This window comes from Molothrus ater, chromosome 10 (assembly GCF_012460135.2).
Source record: "Molothrus ater isolate BHLD 08-10-18 breed brown headed cowbird chromosome 10, BPBGC_Mater_1.1, whole genome shotgun sequence".
Classification (NCBI taxonomy): domain Eukaryota; kingdom Metazoa; phylum Chordata; class Aves; order Passeriformes; family Icteridae; genus Molothrus; species Molothrus ater.
Genome location: NC_050487.2, coordinates 7,153,066 through 7,174,607, shown reverse-complemented (window position 1 = coordinate 7,174,607; position 21,542 = coordinate 7,153,066). Strand labels below are relative to the sequence as shown.

Here is a 21,542-nt window from a genome sequence, read left to right as displayed (position 1 = left end):
GGGAATGGGAAGTGGCACAAAGCCTTTCCTAGGCATAAAGAACTGTGGAGCAGATAGAAAACTCCCATTCATCCTGTGCTTTTTAGTTACTGTACATCCCAAAGGCTGTGGGCATGGGTCTGTGTGCAGGGTCTGGAGAGAAACTGGACTTTAATACTCTTTAAAAGATTTCATTTGGGTTCAGGAGTGTCTGACCCCTGGAGACGCCTCTAGGTCCCCACAGAAGGGGTGCTGCCATTGTCTGACACTTTTTCTGCCCACATGGCATGTGTGAAACACAGCCAGTTTTACAGCAGCTCATATGGAGGATTTATTGACTGAAGACTCTCAAAGAATTTGCAGAATTTCCTTTCAATTTTTTTTATGGTCTGAGCATGGATATTTCTCTTGTCTGGCTCAGTTTTTTCCTAAAATCCTGTCTGAACATTTTAGTAAAAGAAATAAAAATACTATAGAAATAAGTATCAGCATGAAAGTGGAGGGGGGAAGAATTCTGCCCTCTCCATTGCCAGAAGTATAGAGTGTAGGTAGAACAGCAGAATTTGAGGAAAAATACTTACTAATCAGTAAGGTTTTCCTCACCTTTCTCAATTTTTAGTTTCTTGTCCTAGAAGAGACAGTTATTTTATGTCACCATTCCGGTCTAAGGTCTCTAACAGAAGAAAATCTATTTTAGGAGTGAGAACTGCACAGCTTGAGCAGAAGCAGCATGTAACACTTCTTGAGTGTGCACCCAAGTACTGCATACATGAGAGAACACATGTGTCAACCTATGTTGGGGGCAGGCAGAGAGGAGGGAGGGTGATTTAGACCGAGCTTATTAGGTTAGAAACCACAGCTTTTCAGGTTGTTATTTACTGATATTAACGAGTAGTGATTGAAGCACTTGCCTTATGACTGTTTTGTAACTTGCACTGGTTTGACAGGACTTGCCTTGCCTGAAGGCCTTCTAGAAGACGTGAAGCTCACCTAAGAGTGTGAGGTTGGTTTTGGCAGCCGAAAGTATAATTAGAGTTTCACCCGCGTGCATCTGGCCTACAGAGCCCGCACAATGCAAACCTCCCGTCTCCTGCCGCCAGACCCAAGGACGCGTGTGCTGAGTTTTCACGGCGGCGGCGCCCGATGCGCGGCACTGATCCCCGCCCGGCCGCGGCTCGGCTGTGCCCCGCACACCATGGGCCGCCCGCAGGGACTCGCTAGCCGGACTTCGGGCGCCTCCCTGTTGCTTCCCCTTGGAAGCGCACGCCGGAAGATGCTGCTGCGCTTTGCCGGAGGTGCGAAGCCGCTCGCTGTGGCCCGTAGGGCGGCGGCCAGACGCGGTGCTGAGAAAGTTTCCCGGTGCCCGAGGGCGACTTTGACGCGGGGGGCTGCCGGGCCGGCCCGGGGCGTTCCGGCCGCGCTCTGCGGGTGCCGGAGCCGCGCCGCGTCCGCGGGGGCCGGGCCGGGCCGGGGGGAAGGGGCGTTGCCATCTGCTGTTAATTCCGCGGTCATTGGATTAGTAACCAGCGGTGATGAGATCAGCGGGATCGGCTTTCGCGAGGGGGCACGGCGCTCCCCAGCTGTGCCGGCTCTCGCATGAGGCGGCGGCGGGCGGCGCAGGGGGAGGCAGCGCGCACAAAGCCCGGTAGCCTGCCGCAGGCCGCCGCCCCCGGGCAGGGCTCCCGGGCGGCCCGGCCGCCCCGAGCCCCGCAGCCGCCCGCGGGCCCCCGGGCGCGGCGCCCGCCTCGCTCCGAGCCGCGGCTCCCCCCGGCTCCTGTCGCCTCCCCGGGCAGCCGCAGGCGGCGGGAGCAGCCTCTGCCGGGCGGGCGCGCTCCGGGCGGGGGGCACGGGCTCCGAGCGCGGCGAGCTCGGCCACGGCGGCTCCCGAGTTTGTTTACTTGTGCTTCGCCTCTCGTCCCCGGTATCTGCTCTCTGCCGGCATAGCGGATCGGTGGCGGTGCCGTGCGAGAGGTTTATGGTAAGTTTGCTATGGGCGAAGCCCTCAGTTCGTGGGAATTCGGTGTTTTGTTGCACAGTATGTGAAGACGCGTTTGTGAGGGGGGAGTTCTTGTTTGTTTGTTTTTTAGTAGTGCAGGGTTTCAAGTGGTGTTTGAAGAAATACACTTGAGAACCGTTTTCCGCTTTATAATGAAGTGGTTTACAATATAAATTAGTTTCTTGAGCTACGTAAGAAAATTATTTCTAGATGTTGGATGACTAGAGATCTACGTTTCTCATAAACTGACTGTATCTGACTTTGCGCTGCCGGACGCAAACCCTTTTGCCTCACGATTGCCATAAGCTAATGTTTTACAGTGGTTACTTGGTGCTTTTCGGGCAGTAAAAACCAGACCTCAGTTCAGGTGTTGAGATGAATCTGAAATATTAAACTGTGTTCTCCCTAAGAATATGAGGGAAGCTGAACCTTCGTCTGAATTTGTATGCGAGACTTGAGTTTCAACAAAGAAAGGTATTGACTGAATTTGCCCTCGCGTTGCTGTAAGCGCTCGGAGCCCGGCATGGCTTTGCTGTCGCTGCTGGGAAGCTGTTCCTGCCCAGGCACCAAGGGCAGAGCAGCTGAGCGCTGCCCCCGCCGCCCCATTCCTTCCTGGAGGGGCTCCGGCGTTGATGTGGCAGCGTCCGTGCTGGCAGCAACTCATTCGTATTTCTTTGTGCCTAGCACTTGGAGTGTAGACTGCTACAGGGAGGAAAGTGTCCTATATAGAGAGATGGCCAGCTACCACTTCAGCTGCTGGTTTGATGCTGGCTGCAGCCCTTCGGTGCTTAAGTCATACCTGATATTTTCACAGTGCTCTGTTTGCCTTCCGGTGACAGAAGCAATCCCTGATAAGCTATCTCCACGCTGCAAAAGAGCTTATCAGGAGAAAAAAAAGCACTCCCAGAGAGTTGATGCTTGTGGCTGAAACTGGCCTCACTTGTGCAGTGTATCTCGAAGAATGCTACATTTTTAATGTTGTTTCTGTAACTAAAGCAGCCCGTCAGGGACATGAATATCAAATTGCTGTTTGATTATTTGGTGCTGCTGACAGAGAAATGCCAGATACTGTAAGTTCTCCTAACAACAAGCGGAAGTTTTATAACTGGCCTTAGTCGTATAAGTCTGGTTTCCTTGGTAGCTAATGTGCCTCGGTGTCTTGCTGCTGACTCCGGATGTCCTTGGATGACCGTCCTGTGCTTCAGTGACCCTGCCAGGGCTGAAGGGAGACTCGGTACTTCCCTGCATCGCCAGGATGAGAAAACTTCCCAGCGCCGTGCCTTCCTGCGGCCCTCATGTGGGTGTTGCTCTGGAAGTACACACTGGTGCTGCTGGGCTCCGGGAGCCCTGTGTTCACTCCCATCCCATCCCATCGGCCTGTTTGTCTTTGCAAATGTCACTGCAGCCAGCTCTGAAGCACCGGGCTTCCTACTCAACAGGCTCTGGGCTCGGGATGAGAAAGCAGTGCCACCTTTTTACAAAGAGCTTTTGTGAGACTTCAGGGATGGTTTTTTTTTTTTTTTTTTTTTCTGGGGGGGGGGGGTGTTTTTGTTGTTGTTTTTGGGGATGTTGTTCGGGTTTGTTTGTTTTTGGAGAGGTTGTTAATGGTGGGGTGTTTTTGTTTTGGTTTGGATATTTGGGGTTTTTTTAAGAGAAGCATACCGCCCCCCCCCCCCCATGAGAAGTACTAATTGGATATCTTGTTTCTTGAAAGAACAGATTTTTCTGATTCTTGGTTTGACCAAATTGCAGTCATCTTTATGACTCGTGTTTGTGCAGCATGTGAATTTCTGAATGATGGGACATCTCTCCTATGACTCTACAAGCAACAAGTCATGAACTTGTCAGGCTTCGTTGTTGCTGTGCAAACTTTTTTAATGGATTTTCCATGTACCAAGAAAATTCAAGGCAGCTATTTTTGTCTCATTTTCCTTCACAATCACTGTTCTCCCCTCTTCTGTTTATAGGGCATTGACCTCTTTTTATGGAGACGGAAAGTAATTTTCACAGTGGCACTCAATGACATGTTGCAGGACTCCATGTAATGGTTACTTTGCCTTGACTTCCTTTAATTGAGACAGCTGGAGAGTTTTCCTATAAGGAGTTGATTTGCCTACCCATTTGAGACATAGTGACAGCAATTGAGGAAGAAGGCATTACATGATTTTCTGAGATATCATTGTTAAAAATCCTTGGCTGAAGTGATTAGCAAGATTATGCCAGATACTCAACTGTCCCATTCTGGTAATTCTTCATGGCCAAGAAGAGGAAGGTAGAAAGAGGGATGCCTTATTCAAATTCTGTAAGCCATGCTGTGTTTTAGCTGTCTGCTCTCTTCAGTCTGCTTGGCTGCTCACTCCTGCTGCACTGACACCCTCTGCTCAATTCTTTTTGTGCTGGGGCAACCTCACTTCAGTGTAAACTTGAGGCTCTTGCAGTGGTAAATCCGAGGTTGAATAACGATAATGCAGAGTGGCCTTGATACTCACATCTATTTCCTGCATCAATTAGTGAGGATAAATGCGATGTTCTTAATAGAATATCCATGTAAAGGAAATCTAGATGTAATTTCTTCTCAGCAAGTTTCCCAGGACAGAGGGTGATGTAAATGTTGCTGGACTTCATAAATCCTTTCTGAAGGCTGAGGTGAGGCTGATGGTAGAGGAGTGGAGGCTGGTACTGCTGGGTGCCCGCCTTCCTGGCACTGCCCAGGAAGCAAAGCTGGGCTCGTGGCTGCAGGGATGAGGGGCTCCATGCTGGCAGAGGATGGATGGATGGATGGATGGATGGATGGATGGATGGATGGATGGATGGATGGATGGATGGATGGATGGATGGATGGATGGATGGATGGATGCCATCAGTCCATCTGAGCTATGTCAATGCCATGTGTACCTTGAGGCTAATGAAGGTGCAGGCCACACATGTTGTCCTGGGAATTTTAAGTATTTATTAAGCCAGAATAGATCCTTTTTCTGTGATGAAGACATTGGTTAAACCTGTCTACTGAACAGCTAACTGGTTTTGAAATCAAAACTCTCTGCAAAGTTTCTATGTTATGGATAAATATTTGCCTATAATTCTGGAAGTTGATGTTGTTGGACTGACTGAAATCAACAAGTACTGTGGATTGAAACTTGCCAGACCAGACAGCTCCCTCACCCACTGTTTTTAATGGGCTTGTGTACATGTCGGTGAATCTGTGTCACTCTCTGCAGCGCACACAGCCCTCGGGGGTGACTCTAGGCTGTCTTCTGTTAGCTGACACAGGTTGTACTGGAGGATAAGATGTTAATGCATCACGTGCTTCCTGGAAGAGCAGTTCGTGTCTTCTGACTTCTTTAACTTAGGCTCAGGTTGTTTGTGGGGGTTGCTTGTTTGCTTTTTGCCTAGAGAATGTGTGTGTGCATCACTGCCCCTGGTGCTGGGCTGTGTATTGCCCATGAACTGGAGAGTGCTGCTCCAGAAGGGCTGGAGGCAGCTTCATGGGTAACCAGCTTTCCCAAAGAACAGCAGATGTGTTCTTTTGGTACAGGGTCCAAGCGGCTGTTGCTTGAAGCCAGCAGTGCAATGTACTTGACAGGTGCTCTCTCAAGAGTTAAAAAGTATCTGAAATGGTGAATGCTGTCTGAATCCTGCTTCCAGGTGACCTTTGCAATGATGTCAGGAAATGCCTTATCCTCAGCTGCTTGTACAGCTCTACAGCCCACAGGCATTTAGATTGGATGGTGATAAAGTTAAAAGTTACTTTTGGTTTGTTTTTTTGTGTTTGGAAAGCTGGCAGGATACTCAGCAGCATTCACAGCCCATCAGGGAAAAATCCTTGCCCTGAAGAGTTTTAACACTGCTCCTGTGGCCTTGGTGGCAGCATGGAAAAATGCATAAAGGAGAGCTGGAAGATGTGAGTTATGTTTTTGGTAGCAGTCGTGGTTAAGAGAGATCAGTGCTCACAGGGTGCCATGACTTTGGGCTAAGAACTGCCATTTGATTGGCAGTAATTCATTAAAACTTGATGGCTCTAATTTGGCTGCCTCTGCTCTTTTAAAGACTGGCCCATCAAGAGTTCTGTGCAGAGCTCACCTCTTTCCTTCCCTTGGCTCCTTCCACCAGAAATGGAGTAGTGTCAGGTACTAGCCTGTTGAAATGCACATATGTGTATGTTTGTATTTTTTGGAGGGTGTCTTTTTTAAGTGGATGTCACCTTTGCCTCAGAGGCCAATGTGATGCAGCATTTTATTTCTGTAGCAGTTGAATGAAGAAATTTTACGTAATTTACTGTGGTTTGGCCATAGCAAAGAAGCATGTGAGGAGAATTTATATCTGTTTCCATCCTTAGTAAAAGGTGAGGTGCCTGGACTTAAACATGGGTGTTCTGTGACCTAAATCTGTTGATGCTGAAGTCATTTGAACTTAGACCAATGCTGAGCAGTATTCTGTATCAGTTTTTTGCTTCCCTGTGCTTATTTTCTGTATCTTTGAATTGAACATTGTGGGGTAATCCTGCTCATGAGTAGTGTCAGATGACAAGTTTTATTGTGTTGCATTGCAGAGTGTGGTGACTTAGCAACTTTATCTTTGAGGATTTGTCAGAGGCTGAAGGGACAAGTAAGCCTTGGTGTGCAGCAATGTAGGAAATCCATTTTGGAGCTGATTGCAAGCTATTTCTTCAGGGCTGTACAGCAGAGTCTTTGATGAGTTTGCTTTCTTGATTTAAATACGTATTTTCAAAAAATTGTGTTATACTGCATTTCTCATCCTAACCTATTGCTGAAGTCTGCTGTGCACTTGTCTGCTGTTGTGCCTTTTTGCAGTAGCAACCCCTAAGGAAAATTTTGCCAAGAGATTTTGAGAAAGAGAAAAGATTGGTTGTATTTACAGTGTCTCATCAGAAGCATGAGGATTTCCTGCAGAAATGGGTCCATGTCCTGGGACCCAACCATGGCCCAGACTGCAGGAGCTCATCCCCCAGAGCCTCCCCTTGCTGGGGTAGGGAGCTGCTGAGGGAATTCCCTGAAGAGGGGCTGGCATTTCTGCTTTGTCCTGAGGCAGCAGAGGCACTGCTGACAGCTGACTTGGCTGTTCTGTTCCTTCAGCAGTTTTTCTGCTTGGCACCTGAATATGGCCCAGCTCTTTGTGAGAGGGGGAAGCCAGGCCAGTACCTAGAGACCTTTCAGGCTCCACGTTCACCTCACAGCAGCAGCCTCATGTAGCCTTTGTAGAGATCAGTTTCTTGAATGTTTAAAAATCAACATATTTAGAGTTGCTTTTTAAAGGAGTATTAATCATGCAAGAGCACTTGTATAGCTTTAGGCATGGAAAAAAGGTGTGATTTTTCACATCTGATGAAAGGTTTATGTACTTAATTATAATTTAATTTTAACTGCTTCTCCTCTATCTCTTTTTCAAATGAATTTGGAAACAAATTACCCCCAGCAGAAAGATACCTTTTTTCAGTAGATATTGGAGGTCATGATTTTTAAAAAGAGCCACATTGCACAAAGTATTTACATCAGTGCTACATTTCATACCGAGAGTGTGCTGTCCACAGAAATCCCCAGGTGATGGAGGATTTCTGCTGTGTGTTGGTTATGAGCTGTGTGATGGTTGTTTTTCTATAAGAACATTCTGAACAATAGTTTTGCTCTGGAAGAATGAAAGTGGCTTGAAATAAAGTTGGCTGTTGTCTTTGAACACTGAACTAATTCTCAAAAATGTTGATCTTATTTCCTAATTAAACTATTTCATTATAGAAGCCACATAAAATTAAGCAATGAATTCACAGTGTTCTCAACAAGGACTGTATTACTTCACATGTGAGAAACTGCCATGGGAGTCAAATCTATATATATAGCCAAAGAAATAGGTGGTTTAAGTGGTAAAGGGAATTTTGAGCTTTAACTACTTTCTGAGTTACTGGTGAAATTATAAACAATTTCTTGTTTTGAGAATGACTTTAAGTTGGCTTGGACACACTCAGTAATCTGCTGGCCAGTACTGGTAACTGGTACTTTTTAAACTTTGTTTTCCCAGTGTTTTAGACTCCATTTCCAGAATAAGCTCTGCTGTCATTTGCTTTTGACAACAGAATCATTGTTGTCAAGTGAATGGTTGCTTTAAAATAAAGTTTACGTGTTAATTTGTTTGTACTTGTATTCCTTGCATATAGTTTTGTAGTGTGTCCATAGTGTTCCATTTATGTTAATTATTGGCTAAAATTATAAATAATCCCAAAATTGAGTGTAGCTGACCTGGGAATTTAAGAGTTAAAATTGAAACCTGGTCCTTATGGTGCTGTTTGTGTGGTATTTTCTGGCTGAGACACTTTCTTGAGTTTAAAAAAAGAGGCCATTAAAATGAAAATTTACTGCTTCATTTGTTTGATTATCTTGAAAGTTAATCCTAATTTAACATGTAAAAAGGTGTACTTGTAGATACTTCAAAATTGTGTAACATCTGTGCATGGGGAATTGAGTATCTGTTCCTCATGGCTTATCACTAGTCTGCTTGGGTTTAAATTGAGGAGCTGAGAGTGTGATAGGAGCACATGCTGAACTCTTTCAGAGACTTAGGGTATTTTGAAGCTCCACCTAGTTCACCTGGGCAGGGCCATTACTTTGTTCTTTGCCTAGGAAAGGAGCAGCAGTAGTGCTAAACCTGAGAATAATAAATTAAATTCTGACCTTTGGTATTTTTATCCCATGCTTGAGCAAAATCTCTGTCTATGGAGCACATTTTGGGAGTTTGACCCTGCAAGCAGGTTCACGTGCATTGCCATCTTGCTTTCAAAAATTATGGTACAGCATAACGAAATCAAAATACTGTTTTCCTTGTTGTTGAAAACTATTGTCAAGCGTGTCAGAGATGACAGAAGTTGTTTGAACTAAAGATGGTAGTACATCAAAGTGTATGAAAGACAGAAGCATTGCCATCCCAACCTCATTTTACTGTGTTGCTGCATATTAGTGTAATTTGTGGTTTGTTCCAGCACCTAACTATCCCTGCACTTCAGCACCATCAGCCTCTGATGCTGTTAACATCTGGGTAACACTTGCTGTGATATTCTCACTTCTAAGTGTACTGGTCATTCACTAAATATTTATAGAGTCCTTTGGTTTTGATGTTGCAAGATAAAAAGGGTGGGTTTTCTATCATCTTTTGTATTCAAAGGCAAATAGTACATTGAAGCTGGTGATTATTTAAAATATTATCACATCAAGAAGTTCCTTTGTACTTGGGTCAGGGCTGATGTAACTGTTTCTAGGAGTCTGGAAAACCTTGCAGAGTTCACTGCTGGCTTGTTTAGACTAAGATGCTGTGCTGTAAGTGCAAGGATCATCTACCAAAGATGTGAGAATGTGCTCAGGAAGGATTTGTTACAACATGTGCAGTATCTTATCCTTTGAATTAAATAGAACAAGATGTATTAAACAAGCATGAGCATGAGACCTGGCATATGTCCTTGTTCTTTTTAAATTTTTTTGCATTCTTATTAGTGTTATTTGAAACCAAGTGTGTGTGGGTGGAGAGAAGGAAGAGAGGCTCACCTGTGAGATCTGGTGGCAATGTACTGAAGTGTGGACAGGGAAAGAGAGGAACATTCAACAGCCGTTTCTGAAGGTGATGGAGAAAAGGGTGATTAATTTGTCAAAGGGACTAAGGCTAAGTATTTGTCAGGATTTAAAAAAATGAAAGAGGGAGTGAAAATAGACCTCCCAGGCAGGGTGCATGAAAGGAACAATCAGGAATTGCTGCAATGTCCTCCTGCTGTGGTGCTCCAGCTCCTTGAGGAGTCAGCAGTGACGTGGTATCAGAACTTCCCTCACCTCAGTGAGCTGCAGTGGGATGGGAGGAGGTGCACGAGGCTGCAGCCTTGAGTTTGTGTCTAGGGATACAGTGGGCTTTCAGTTTACAATAATCGGGGTTTTTTTTAGTGAGTCACCTTCAGCATTGATAATTTGCTTGCATTTCCTGCTCTTAGACCCAGTAACAAGAATCAATAGTTTGTTTTCACTTGAATACACCTCTGTCTAGCAGTGGTGAATAATAGTGCAAGGGAAGAAAAAAATCCATATGTTTTAGTTTGTGACAGTTTGACTGCTGGAAAAAGACACCAAAGGGAAATTCAAAGTGAAATGTCTCAACACTCTGGGGACGTGAGAGTGACTGATGAGCTTGGTTTTACCGCTTTACTCCATCCACATCCTGCTAATAGAGGACAGGCAGCAGGAAGTCTTTGGGAATGCAGAAGCCAACCCCTCTCCCTTCACTCCCTTTATTTTTAGATTTTGTTTTCCCTGTGGTAACATCTTTGGAACCTGGGTGAGCAGTGCCCAGGGTTAGATGGAAATGTGACTCAGTAGAGCCTGGTGTGCAGTCATTCAGGAGAAGAGCAGGAATTGTCTCTCACTCTGTAGCTGGAGGTTGGGAATGTAATTCCAGTGTGTAGTTCTGACATCATGTTTTCTTCTGCACATGGATGAAGATAGTGAATTGATGCAGAACTGTTTTGCTTTTTCTTTTAACTTATTGGAATAAGTGGAAAAACCATTGGCTAAACCTAGCATCTAAATTTAGACATCTGAATTAGCAATGCAGGAAGCAGTAGTGTAGCAAACAGCTCAGTTCCTCCGGAGCACTGCTGGCTGGCAGGATAGAAAATCTGGGCACTTAACAGATGCAGGCATCTCTTTACACCTCCTGGGAAAAATGTGTGTGGGATGCTTCCTCTGGATAATCCTTAAACCAAGGCTAAACTGGCAGTTTAACTTTCGTCAGAATTCCCAGTGAATGGGTTTTCACAAGGGATTTTTTTACTTGTAGGTTTTTTTTTGGTCTGAATATTTGCTTACAGTGGGGTTTGCTTCCACAGCTGTTCTGCATTTGGTTTCCGTAGTGGTGAGGAATGTGGTGTGCTGCAATCAAAGCTGAGACTAACAGTCTATTGTAGAAATAGGATTGTAAGGAAAAATTCAAGCAGTTACTTTATTACAACAAAGATGTGTGGGTTGATGGTCTTGGTAGAATTCAGTTCAGTCTCATGGCACAAGAAGAAATTTCATTATGTGTAATAATTAGCTTTTGAAATAAAGAGGATTATCTTTCATTTTACTCACCCTGTCTTAATAGCAGGGAAGAAAAACCATTTCATAAGAGTACCAACTCTGTTCTCTGTGTTTTCTAAAAGAACATTTTAATTGAATTTTATATTTATGGGACTGATACTTAAAACTTGTCATTCTTGTGGATTCTTACCTGTTTCCCCCTGTATATTAACCAGCTGTATTTTTAAAGACTGTAAGCTTCTGTCCTGCTCTCTTGCCAAAAAAATTTCCACAAACAGTTCCTTGTGAGGAGAATTATTACTTACATTGGTCATTTTTAATGTGCAACTCTTTAATACTCAGCCACATTTCTCTTGTTAACACAAAGCGTTGTGTATATATATGCTTCATATCCAGTATGTGAATAGCTTGTAAATAAATTACAAAACTAGGTTTTGTAGGTTTAAACTAGGTTTAAATTCATTAGTACTTAGCAAAACTAATGGATTGTAATCAGTGTAATGGCTGATGATAGATTGTGCTGTGCCAGCAGGGAACTGGCTCCCAGAAGAAGTTACACCAGCTCAGGAATGACTAGAGACTGGCTGGTGAACATGTTCTTCTCCAGATGCTTTTTTAATTCCTTCAATTAACTTGATTAAGCAGCTTAGCTTAAGTAAGCAGAATTTGTGACTTGGAAGTTCTCCCATGTAGTATGTTCCCAGTGCCCTAGGAATGAATCCCTTTAATGCTGTGTCTGTGTAAGGCAGGCAGCCGTGGTCTCCCACAGACACAGGATGGTGTGTGCTTAGTATGAGGGGCACACACAGGGGAGGTGTTTCCCCTCTCTGCACTTGGTTCTTGGCAGAAGTCATAAATCACAGTGATTTCTGCACAGTGCAATTGAATGGAGCCTGACTACCTTTATTTTTTTATTGGTGTTGGAAGTTCCCTCCTGCTTAGATCACTCTGAATCCTCCATCAGGGGAGAGGGGAACACTCTCTTCTCTGTGCCCTGTGGTTCCCAAGCAAGGGAATTGCATTCCTAATTGTACCACCAGTGTCCCTCCCAGAGAACCCAGTGCATTCTCTTTTCTACCCAATGATTTATTTTCACAGCATGTGTCATTAGGGAATAGGGAAAGGGGTGTTAAATAGGGAGTCAGATGGTAGCACAGAGTTCTTGTCCATCTGTCTGCTTTCCTTGCAGACATCCCCTCCCTTTCCAGCAAGGATGGTGGTTATGTTACAGTATCCTATATTTTTCAGAGCACAGAAAAGTGGCCTCAGCTGGAACCAATTTCTATCCTACAGATCCCTGTGGTACTGGGAACCCACCCATCAGTAACTACTGCAACACAAACAGTATTGACTGCTCAGTATTGTGGCAGCCCGGAGCTCTGCAAGGCTCAGCTCTTGTGTTTACAGCTACTGGCTCAACAAATTATTTTCCAAATTATAAATCATTCATCCTGGTCCCGGCTTGCAGTTTTTTGTAGAAATAGAAATTATTTCTGCAGTATCAGAAGTTGCAGTACACAGGCTGTCATTAAATCCATGTCATTTAATCCAGTAATTTCAGAAATTTAGATATTTGTTTACAGGTGTTTTTTTTTTTCCTTAGGAGAATTTCAGAGAGGAGCTTGACACTACATAGACTTTTTCAGCTCCCCTTGATTATGCTGTGTTAATAAGATGATAATGTATTCTGATAATTGCTCATGAGTCTGCTATCTAATGAAAGGTGAGGGTTGAGTGTGCTTCCATATGCTTCTCTTTCTAGCAGTGCCAGGTGGGGAGGTGAATATCTGAAAAGGATGCTAAAAAATGGGTAAAATTTTAAGCCAAATGTGGCTTCCCAGTATTAAGGAAACTGACAATGGGATGTACAGGAAAAGGAGGGGAAGGATTGAAAAGGAGAGGGAAACTAGAAAGACTGGGATTGTAACAAAGAGCTGTTAGCCATAGATGTGATGAACATTATATGTGGGGCAATTGAAAATACTTTTGTTTTCCATTCCTTCCTTCACTGTGGAGAAAGACTCTCTGTTCATGAGAGAGATTCTCCAGGTGTTTAGAAGTGTTAATAGACTTCTGGGTTTTAATGCTCCATTAAACTTTCATACTGTGTAAATTATTTTCTTCAAACTTGCCTCTATTTTTGATCTCTTGACTGTAAATTGTGACAAGACTTCATGCTAAATATGAAAATGCACAACTTCTCTGGACCCCATGATTCTTGTAGCAATTTCTGTGTCCACACAGCACTTCAGGGAACAGTTCATCTGTTCAAAGAATGGTTGGAATTTAAACCCCCTCAGATTTCCAGTATCCTTAGATATATTTTTCCTTAACCTCTTGGCCAAAAGACTTACTTTCCTCCTCTGAAACTATTTGTAGTGTTTGTGCAGTATCCCACATGGTTTTATATTCAACAGTTCTGTGGTTTGTACATGTCTTGCAAGTCTTTTGCAGCAGTAAATGATCGTATGAGAAATGCAAGTTTGTATTTAGGCTCAAGTGAACATCTTGGTGAGTTCAAATGGTTCTGGAAGGATCTTTATATAAATCTACTTCATTTTGCACTACTTGTGCTGCTCTTGAGGATGTTGTAAGCAAAAACAAGTTTAGCTCTGATGAAATAGAAAAAAGAATAATTTTCCCAGTATTTGTTCAGGAATGCAGGCTATACTGACTATAATTTTTACAACTCAGTGGGAAGATGACTTATTTTTCTGGAGGTAGTCCTTTACTTTTAAAGATATTTTTACATATTACTTTTATTCCTTATCATGCTGGAAATCAAGATTATCTATATATCCCAATACAATGTAGGGTTTTGTTTTTCCAGAATTAAAAACTCAGAGCACTTTGTTTTCAGTGTGTTCTACCTGTTGCTGAAGATTAACTTGTAATTACTGATGTGCTTTCCCTCTGTCTAAAGTGCTGCTGATCCAAATTTAGACTGAACACATTTTTCTCCAGGGCAGAGCAGGTCCCTTCCTGAGTTATTGGAGAATCAGAGTCTGGCAGATTTAGATCACGTCTGGAAGATTTTCTGCCATCATATCAAATATAGGGAGGTTGTACAGAGATTAATTGGAATATGCTATATTTTTATTTTTAATATAGCTTTTGCAAGGCTTCCAAACACAGTGTCACTTATTTTATTTCAGCAGCAGTACACCTAAAGATTAAGTACTAGTATATTTGTATATTTTTATTCACATCAAAACTTGCATCCTGGTGCAGTTTTCTTCCAAATAACTTTCAATGTTTTTTTCTCCCTTTTTATCCAATGCATTAAAGAAGGAAATATGGTTAGTAATTAATTGTTATAAATAAAATACTGCTTAAAAGAAAATTCGCTGCAGAAGACTGCTTAGTAGAGGGAACTAGAGTGTAAAGTTATTTTGAGAAATACAGGCCTTGTGTTTGAGCTTATAGCTCACAGTTTGTGTTGAGAGTTGCCCTGTAGGCAGGCACAAAGCTGATTTATTTTTATCCATACCTCTATTAGGAAGTCTAGTGTGGGCTTTTTAAAGTACTTTCCTGTGGTCAGAAATACCTGGAATTGTTGGCACTTGCAGCATGAATTTCTTTGAGGGTGTACATTGTTAGGTCAGTAATAGAGAGATGTCAATGCTACTCCAAGTAGCAACTTCTTTCACTGTGGCTTTTCCTAGTTGGAGGCCCTCTCTGATTTTAACACTGCCAAGTCTGGTATAGTTTTTCTCCATAGAACAGTATTGATTTGAAAAAGCAGCCTTTCTGCTTAATCTGGCTCTCGGACAATGAAAGAGCCAGAAAGAAAATCACATTGCACACAGCCAGCAGGGCTTTACTGAGGGCCAGTTTAGCGGCCTTCTGTGGTGAGATTATGGCATTGGTGGATCAGGGAAAGCAGTGGATAGAATCTACCTGGATTTATGCAAGGCATCTAACACTGTCCCACAGGACATCTCTCTTTCTAAACTAGAGAGATGTGGATTTCATCAGAGAATCACTCAGGGGATAAGGAGCTGGCCAGAGCAGGGGGCCCAGGGATTTTATGGATGCTCCATCCCAGGAACTGTTCGAGGCCAGGTTGGATGGGGCTTTGAACAACCTGGTCTAAGGACAGGTGTCCCTGACCATGGCAGAGAGGTAGGAACCAAATCTTAAAATCACAGAATATCCTCATTTGGAGGGGGCCCAACAGGATCATTAAGCGAACTCCTGGCCCTGCACAGGACGCTCCAAGAATCACACCATGTGTCTGAGAGCATTGACCAAACACTTCTTGAACAGGCTTGGTGCTGTGACCTTCCCTGGGGAGCCTGTTCAGTGCCCAACCACCCTCTGGGTGAAAAACATTTTCCTGATACCCAAACTGAACTTTCCCTTACTCAGCTTTGTGCTATTAACCCGAGTCCTGCTGATCTTTAAAGTCCCTCCTAAACCAAACCATTCTGTGATTCACCACTGTGAGACCCGTTCTGGGATCTCACCAAGGTGGCCTTGGTGTCTTCAGGAGTCAGATTTTTGACATGGGAACATAACTGTCTGTAAGTCTTTAACTCCTTAAAGCCCTGTGCCTTTCCCGTGCCTCTCCTGTGTTACCAAGTGCCCTGTTTCCTAAATTTCCTAAATAAATAAAAACAGACACAAAAATATTACTTAGTAAAATGAAAAGCTTTTATAAGCATGAGGAAAATCAATTTTGTTGCTTGGAGCTTAGGCAGTTTGTTTCTTATGATATTACTTTCTCCATTATCTCCACTTGTCTGTGCAATTGTTCTCTACTGACAGATGGGCTGTAGTAGTGGCTGGTGTTTGAAACAGATGAAATTCATTGTTGTTGCTTAAATAATGTGGGGTTTTGCAAAAACATTTATTTGTTTAACAGGAAGTTATTTTGTTGTTTGGTCTTTTTGTCAGCACTCCAAAGAAACTTGATTCGTTGCATCACCTGGGAAATACAGATTCTGTGCAATCTGATTTTGTCATATTGTTTCCTTAACATATGTGAAGTGTGTTTACTTAATTTCTGTTGTTTAGAAGAAGGAACTGTGGGACTGATGAAGCATTGCTTCCTGGTTTTGTGTCTTGTGGCTGACTTGACATGAAATCTTCAGGACACTTTGCCTGCAGTTGCAGCTTTGATGTGAGCTCCTTCTCATCAGGGTTTCTTGGCAAGATGTGGCCTGGCAGCCTAGCCTGATGTTCCATGTGCTCACTTCCAGGATGTCTGTCCTGTCCTGTAGGAACAGTTATTCCTGAGCCTGCTGCTGCCCTGTCAGAGTTGGCTGAGGCTGGCTATTGACTGAAGTAGCTGAGGGGGAAGGACTGGGAGGGATGCAGATGGTGTGATTGTGTAAGTCTATTTTCCTATTAAACAAAAGAATACGCTTTTGTTCAGCATCAAACTTATTCTCATGCATTCATCTCCTGCGTGTTTGTGCAAGAACAATGGCTGGGTTCCCTCCAGCCTTGGCCTCCCCCTCTCACTCTGCAGCCCTGACTGGGGCAATGGGCCTGACCCCGTGTGCATTTGTGTGCACCCGTGGTTTGTCCAAGACAGCCTTTTGGGGCATCTCTTCTGCATCAGTCTGTTCAGTTCACAAGGGAAACAATACCTCCAGCTCTTGTGTGCTGTGTTTGGCCAGAGGCATGGTCTCTTTGTGTCACTGGACTGCTGCAGCACTGCTGGAAGAATTAATGACATCCAGGTGACATCAGGAAGTGCCTCTGATGGGCTGCTTCAGCTGAGCACATCTCACAGGTGTTGTCTAACTGCTTCAGTCAAATGGGAATTACACAAAGTAAGACTTGGGTGCAAAAGATGATCACAAAAGTATCCTGGTCATTCCAGAAGCATTGTAAATTTTAAGCTGTTGGTGAATGTCTTTTATAAAAGATAGCGAGGCAAGGCCCTAGAATCATCCACTGCAATGTACAGACAGGCACTGTGAGAGTGGAGCCATCTCTTGTGGAGTCTGGCAAATCTGCAGTAGCCTTGTGATGTTGTAGACACCCACAGAGCTGCTACTTGTGAGTGTTCCTCCTTAGCCCAATCCTTATCATGGTACTGGTAAAAACCAGTTGCAAACCAAGGCTGCCTTATGATTTACAAAGTCTTGCCAAGCTTGGAAAACACTGACACAATCAAAGACTGAATCTTGAGCTGAGGGGACAAATTTTCACTCCAGTGTGATGTTACAGTTTCTGCAGTTGCAGCAAAGTTCTGGTGAACCATTCTGTCAAGCCAGAGGAGCTCTCATCTGTCTGCTTGTCACTTCCTACCATCTGCAGGCCTTCCCTCAGTCTGCTCAGGGATCATCTCTGGCACGTTCCCTGGGATTTGCAGCTGGCTAGACTGAGGAATGATGCTTTCCAGGAGTATTTCTCTCATTTATGGCTTTTTAACTTATTTCATTTTAAAGGCCAACTGGCTCCACAGCACATTACAGCAAAAGGAACTGCAGTAAAAGAAAGGCAGTGGAAATGTATTCAGCCACATTTTGAGGCTGTCACTTAATGGATGTTCTGATTTTGAAACTGAAGCTGTAGGGCTGTTGATCCTCTACAAAGCTGTAGAGGTAAAATGTAAAATGAATTGTCTAAAAAGAAAAGGGTTAGGCTGATGAAAAGTAGTAATGACCGGTGAGAAATTGCAATATCAAAATTTAATTATTCCTTGGGTTTTAAATCTCATGTGTGTGACACCTATTGGTATTACTTACTTGGTGAAGCATGGTGAGTAGAAATATAAAATGGCAAAGGATCCTGTAAAATGCAAAGTGGAGCTGAAAGCATAATTTTCAATTTAGTGTTAAGCCTTTTTCAAGTGTTAATTTGCTCTTTTGATACAACCCTGACACTTGAATATTAAAAATGATCACATCAGCTGTTTGGAAAAAAACAGGAAGGTATTTGCTGTGACAGAAGGGTGGAAGATGAATGATTCTGAGACAGAGGAAGATGTAAGCAGAAGCTCATGCCTGTGCTGAATTCAGACATGAGGTTTAGCTGTGCCCCTTAGAGCAGCTTGAAGTGACTGTGGAAATTTGCTCCATGGTTTGGACTGCTGCCTAAAGGAATGGTTCTGCCTTTGAGATTTTAATTTTTTTTTCTCTCTTTCCTTTTGCCAGAGCAAGTATTTACATAACTGTCTGGTATTCTAGATCAGAGGGCTTATTCACCTGAAAATAACCTGGCAAAATAAAACACTAGATTTTACTCACTTTAGATTTCTGAGGCAGACCCATTTCAAGGCCATTTGAATGCAGGTGGCTGAAGACAAAAGAGAGGAATGACTAGGAAAGGGTGGTAGAAAGGATGTAGCAGCTTAAACATCTGTACCCTTATGGTAATTGTGGGATTGCATGGATATTCCTGTTATATACCCTGGAAAGAAAAGTGCTCTTTCCTTTCAGGAACTTAAGAACTAAAATATCTCTAGTTTTAAAAGGACTTGCATAGTGAAAAAAGTAGTTTTTGTTGCATTGTGTTACTATATTTGTTTTTCAAATTGCATTGCTGTATTCTGAGAAGTGATTGCACAGAAAAACTGTTTACAGACTTGAAGTATTTTCAGTTCATGTTTCTTCAGAATAGAAATGTCTTCATCTAAAACCAACTTTCAGCATGAAAAGGGAGAATTACAGAAACACATGCAGAGAGAGGAAGGCATAAAACCAACCCAAAACCTCAAGTCAGCTCTGTTCCAAAATACAGTAGATGGAAGTATTTAAAAATATACATTCCACTGTATTCATTGCTACTCAGGATTCTTTCTGCATTCTTCATCATATGACTAAACTGCTTCTAAGTCAGATGGTACAGATGGTATGGTATTTCAGATTATTCTAATTCCAAGCAGCTAAATGCACAGTCTTTTTTAATAACAAGCTTATCCTGATTTTTGAAACAATTACATTTTTGTAGCATTACAAAACAAGTTACTCTTTATGGAGGAATGTCCTTGGGATTTTCAGGATTTGCATTCCTTTCAGGAATCGAAGAAGTCATGATTTACTGCTGCGTTGTTCATCCCACATATTAAATGTCACTTGCTAAGTGTGCATGCAGCATCAAATTTTGTCTGTAGCAGAGGATAACTTGGAATAGCCAAGCATTCTTGTCTGGTTGCATTGTTATTGCATATTCCCAGTTTGACCAAGGAAGCCAACACTGTTGATTTATTGCCCATTCTGAACAATGTTGGATACCAGGATCTATAGTTGAATCCAGGGTACCCAGTCTCTTTAAGTGCCAAAAATGTGCTTAATTCATTGTCACCCTCAAAACAGTGTTGTCATGGTTATGTAGCTGTTTGCACACTGGGAGCAAAGTTGATAGACACTGGGCCTTGTGCCTTCACATTGTCTGGCTGGGGGTAAAAGTCCTTGTCCTTGAACATACATAAACCCTTTTCATTGATCTGCCCAGCATAGCACATCATGTGTTTTTCTTCTTCCTATTCCTTCTGTAGGGACTTTGGGACTGGAGTTACATTCAGAGTGTTCAGACACTGTGTCTGTTCTGTTCAGGCATCTGGGGAAGGAGCAGTTCTGGTGCCCACAGAGGAGTGGCCTTGGTCCAGTGCTGCCTCTCTTGACATTCAGGGGTCCTTGCTGGCTGGTGACAAAGCCCACATTGGCAGGGGAGGTGGCAGTGAGGTCTGGCTGCAGGAGGAAAAAAAAGAATGAGGGCCAATAGCGGAAAGAGTGAGAAGTGCCTCTCATCTCCTTCCCTGCATTTTCTGATGGCCACTTTCACTGGTCAGTGTCATGAGCTGGGACTCACCTTCTGCTTCTCACTCTTTGGGTAAGTGTTATTTTAGGAGGATTAACCTGAGCCCTAGCGTGTTCCTAATGTGGTTTTGAATTGTATTTATGTGCTGTCATTTCTTATGCATTTTTGTCAAGTTTCCTGCATGTCTAGTTTGTGATCCAGAGGGAAATACAACTAGGAATGCTGACAGCTGACTTTGCTGAAAGCATGTTTCTTTTATCAGTTATGTTCTACTGATGCCAGCATACCAAACTTAAGAAATGCACCCTATTTAATTACAGCAAAGTGATGTCCCAGCAAAGCTTTATATAGTAAGTGTAATTTGTGCTTTTTTTGTGAATGATTTCCCTAAATATTTTAGCACTCTGAGTGAAGATACTGCTAAGTGACATTGACACACTTTTCCTGTTTGGAGTTGTATTGTTCCTGTACAGTGCATTTACTCTGATCGTTGTAGCCTGACAAAGCTCAGCATGAATGGGAAGCTGTGGGACAGAAATTATTTAGGCTGCAATAACTAGCAGTCTTCTCACACAGGGATAAGTGGTGAAATGTAGTGTTAGTCACTAAACCAGTGTAATGGAGAGATCATATATTAAACCAGTTTGAAATAGTTTATTGTTTTTTAACTCCTGTAGAGGTTTGAAATTACAGGAAGAGCAAAGATTCGGGAAAACCTTCAAAGCAAAGCTATACAGTGAAAATTTATGCTCTTTCTATTTCTGAATATTTATGTATCTGGTGAGAAGATTTACCCAAGGAAATCTAAGTTTCTCTACTTTGGTGTAAGATTGCAAAAAAAGCAGTTGAATGACACTGTGCTTTGACAAGTTTTTATTGACTCAGGTGATGGTAAGAAGGTTTTACAACCAATTATTTCTGTAAGTGGGTTGAACACAAACGAGTCTGACAGGAATAATGTGTTGTCCCTAACCCACAGCTTTTGGTAATGCTGTGTAGGTATTGATCCCGTGCTGCAGACAGGAAGCAGGTCTGGGGTACCTTTGCCAGGTGAATTGTCACTCCCCTTCCCTCCATGGGAGTGTGCATGGCTTTAGCACAGCGGCTGGTATGAGGAGAAGCTGCCTGCAGATCCCCATGGTAGTGAGGCAGGAGTGACTGTCCTGAGGCTTCTGTGCTGCCAGTGTGTGACCTGTGGAAGTAGGGAGGATTTTGTTGGTGAAGACAGGCTGAGCCTTGGTGAGCTGTGCCCCTGCAGCAGCAGCTGCTGATAAGGTGGAGGGCGCAGCAGTGCTTCCCTGCTGTGCCATGCCTCAGCTGGGTGTCTGCCATCTGCTTGGTGAAAAAGGACAGGACACAGGCAAGGCCATGGATGATCTGGTTTTTGAGACACATTGCTCCTGCAAGCACCCAAGGGGACTGTAGTGAGCTGCCAGGAGGACTTTATGGATGAGTTGCTCCCTGTGGAGCTCACATTGCTGCTGCTTGGGTTGGGAGGCAAGGCTGCTCCTCAGATAAAGTTTTCATGTCAGCTATTGTAAGAAATAGTGCCTGAACAAACCATGTGATATAACATAAACTGTTCAGTGCAATATAAAGACTACGCAGTGCAAATCTCCAATCACCCAGTGCAAAACAACAACTAAATAAACTATTTAGTGCAATACAACAAGCTGCTACTCAGCTCCAGCAACCAGAGCTGCCTAACTGTAAGATTTTTCCACTGTTGTTCCATACTATGTCCATGCAAAGCTATTTGGCAAAATATTTAATTATCTAATTAATTT

At 43.2% G+C, this 21,542-nt stretch overlaps 1 protein-coding gene across 3 annotated transcripts in view; it reads left to right on the top strand.

Moving 5' to 3' along the window:
• The window catches only part of SPSB4 (splA/ryanodine receptor domain and SOCS box containing 4), a 153,306-nt gene that overhangs the window by 74,638 nt on the left and 57,126 nt on the right, over positions 1-21,542 (top strand). Inside the window, exon 1 of one of the 3 annotated variants that reach the window (XM_036389270.2) lies at positions 1,218-1,274. The exons of 1 other annotated variant lie outside the window; for it this stretch is intronic. The gene's annotated coding sequence lies outside the window, so the exon portion shown is untranslated. Of the gene's footprint in view, positions 1-1,217; positions 1,275-1,672; positions 1,958-21,542 lie in introns of those variants that run through there. One more of the 3 variants, XM_036389268.2, reaches the window with a different exon arrangement.